At 42.2% G+C, this 3,351-nt stretch overlaps 1 pseudogene; it reads right to left on the reverse strand.

The window, feature by feature from the left end:
* Window positions 1-2,031: 2,031 nt before the first annotated feature.
* LOC107155377 overlaps window positions 2,032-3,351 on the reverse strand; it is a 29,343-nt pseudogene continuing 28,023 nt past the window's right edge.

Genomic DNA, 3,351 nt, shown 5'->3' on the forward strand with positions numbered 1-3,351 from the left:
GGAAGCCAGGTCCTTGGGAAATAAATGAAATCACAGATGAGAAATCCCAGGATGACCGTGGAGAGTCAAGGGAGACTGTGGATCTGGAAGTGCAGATCGAAGGTATCTGGTACAGAACAAGGATACCAAAGTGTGAATACCAGGTTTGATGGTGTGGGGTCTTGCCAGATCTTGAGAACCAGGCTTAGGCACCTGGACTTTGTTCTGGCATTAGTGGGAACCGTGAGGAGTTTTTGAGCAGAAGGATGATATCCTGAGAGTAAACCAGCATCAATGTCTAAAGTAGACTTTAAGGAAGAATGATGGAGGGAGATGTGCTGGGCTAGACCTCAGGCTTCCTTGCTTGATCCACCTGCATGGTTTCCTTGAGCTTCTCTCCAGTCCTGACTACATCTTTTAGGGATGAGAGCGGGGCTTTCCTCAGAGGACTCACCTTCTCCTTCCTTGCCTGTGGTTTTAACACTGACCCTGATTACTGCAGATCCTGATTACTGCGGACAGGACTTTCTAGCGAGTTGCATTTGAAGCTGTTACCTGAACCACCATCTCAGAGCTGTCATAGAGCCAGGCCATGGAATGTTCTGTTACAGAAAAAAATAGTTAATGTGCTCATTATAGCCTGATGCAGAGATTCCCTCTGACAGACACATGTGGTAATGGCTTGGAATGAACACACTCCTACAAACAATTGGAAAAGAGACTTCTCATTGTTCTTTGGGTCCATAATTGCTTTGCTGTGAAAATGACTGCGTTGGTTGTACTACACATTTCCACTCTGAACAATGCCTTTATTGGATCAGCTTAAATATATGAAGAATGAAGCACTTTGTGAAAGCAGCAACATAATGCTTGTATGCAGTTTTGAAAAACCAAGGTGTCCCTGGAGTCAAGGATTTAGGAACTATTTCTCTATTTTCTGACAGTTGTGTTTACACCTGCTTTGCCATAAAGAAATTGACACTATCTTTCACTGTAGTATTTGGGAGACAAAGGATTGTCAGGCTTGGGGACATCCAAAAAAACCCATCAGCATAGACTCCTGTGAACAGATGGATTTGCCTCTGTCCCTGCTGGGTGAGCTCTGGAGGAAGATTCCCACTTGGCAGGGTGGGGGTAGCTCTCAAATAGATTGGTCTTGAAATTTCAATTCTTTTTCCTTCTAGGTGCTAGTTCTGAGCCATGAGACTCCCAAATCAGGGGTGGCACTGCTTTCTCAGAAAAGAATGACATAAAGATATGATATTTCTTTCTAGAGAGTCATTTGTTCATGCTCCTCTTATCAAACAGTAGGCCTCTCAGAAAGCTGGCTGATTGCAAAGAGGCTAGATTTCAGGGTGGAAGCAGTAAATGGGTTTTATTTTCTGATGAACACATATAAAGTTGTAATTTGCCATCTCCAATCAGCAACATTGGAAGGCATCAGCAAAGGTCAGCCATTAACTGTGTTTTTATAATAGAAATTTAAGATCCCTTCATATAACTGTCCTCAAGGTCAGACTTCTGCCTTTTTCCACAGTGCCCCTCACTTATAGGATGATCTCAGATGAATTTGGATTGGTTTTCAATTTTGCTTTTGGATGCACATAAAATAATTGCTTTTGAAACAATACCCTCATGATTAAAAAACCACTGCAGCTAAAAATATTTGAATCAGGAAGCATCCCAAATAAAAGACTTGGCAAAACGCATCAGATATGACAAAAATTTTGCTGGCAGAATGTAAAACAGATATCAAAAGACTAAACTACACATAAGGCACCATGAAGTGCTAGAGTTTTTCCTGGTGTCATTTCACCCAAGATGTTTCTACATCTCCATGTAATTGCAGTTAATCATATTAATTCTTTGTTTCAGTTTGAAATCTGTTCAGGTTGACACCTCTACTTTTGTGTTGATTATTTTTCTTCCATTTTATGATCTTTGTGTCTTTAAAAAAACAAAAGGGTCAATTATTGGCAGAGCATGGGCTTGAGAAGTAGAGATTGGATTCTATTTAATTCTATTCTCACTCCTTTTCCTTATTTTCCTTTGCTTTACCTTCAGCCACTCTTCCATCTCCAGGCCCACCTCAAATCCTCTCAATTTTTATTTTAATTCCCTTTCTCCTTCTTTTTCTTTCTCCCTTTCCTGTTTTTTTAAACGTCCTTCCCCAGATTTTCTCCATTTAAAAAAAAATATTTGTTTTTTAGATGTAGTTGGATACAATACTTGTATTTCACTTATTTATATTTATGTGGTGCTGAGGATCGATCCCAGTGTTCCGTGTGTGTGAGGCAAATGCTCTACCACTAAGCCTCAGCCCCAGCCCAGATTTTCTCCATTTTGTAGGGCATTTATAAGCTGTACACATCATATATCATAGACAGATTGTCCTGCATGGTGGGGCGGGGGTCTTATCTGGATTCATGGGATCAATTTTCCCATTAGAAGGAAAGGCTTACCTTGAAACCAGGACTATTCTTCCTTTGGTCACTGCTTTCCTTGACCAGTTGACCAAGTTAAGTTAGGCCCAGGAAAGGATGAATGGTAGTCATGGCTGTTACAGTCTACCTGCTCACAGCAAGGAAGCCTCACTCATGGGCTGTGAGGAAGACTAAGGTGAGAAGTAATCCACGAGAGCACTGGAAGTTTCTATAGAGATCCTGTTTGGTAAATAATAAGGCCAGTAGGTGTGTGGTGATGCTAGGGTGGAGCAGCAGCTGGTCTCACTCTAGTCCTCCCTTTCATCTTCTGAAAGAGGAAGTCAGATTCAGGGCCACTTCCTGGCGCCAGGGTAGCCTGTTTGCTATTATGGTTTGGATGTGAGGTGTCCCCCAAAAGCTCACATGTGAGATAATGCAAGAAGGTTTGGAGGAGAAATGATTGGGCTATAGCTTTAACCTAATTGGTAAATTAATCCCTGATGGGATTCATTGAGTGGTAACTGGAGGCAGGTGAGGTGTGGCTGGAGGAAATGGTTCAGTGGAAGGCATGGCTTTGGGGGTATATATTTGTATTTGGCAAGTGGAGACCGCTCTCTCTGCTTTCTCATCATCATGTGAGCTGCTTCCCTCTGTCATATTCTCCCACCATGCTCTTCAGCCTCACCTTGAGCCCCAAGGAGTGCAGCTGCCCTCTATGGATGGAGACCTCTGAAACAGTGAGCCCCTGAATAAACCTTTTCTCCTCTGCAATTGTTCTGGTTGGGTCTTTTAGTCCCAGTAGCAAAAAAACTGACTAAAATACTTGCTTCCTCCCAGACTTCACCATCCTCTGACTCTCCACTTCCTGGACACTCCATATAGTTCTCAACTGGGTGTGACCCCAACGTGAAGGAGGCCTAGAGATTTTTTTTTTTTTTTTTTTTTTTTT

The sequence above is a fragment of the Marmota marmota genome, unplaced genomic scaffold (assembly GCF_001458135.2).
Source record: "Marmota marmota marmota unplaced genomic scaffold, marMar, whole genome shotgun sequence".
Taxonomy (NCBI): domain Eukaryota; kingdom Metazoa; phylum Chordata; class Mammalia; order Rodentia; family Sciuridae; genus Marmota; species Marmota marmota.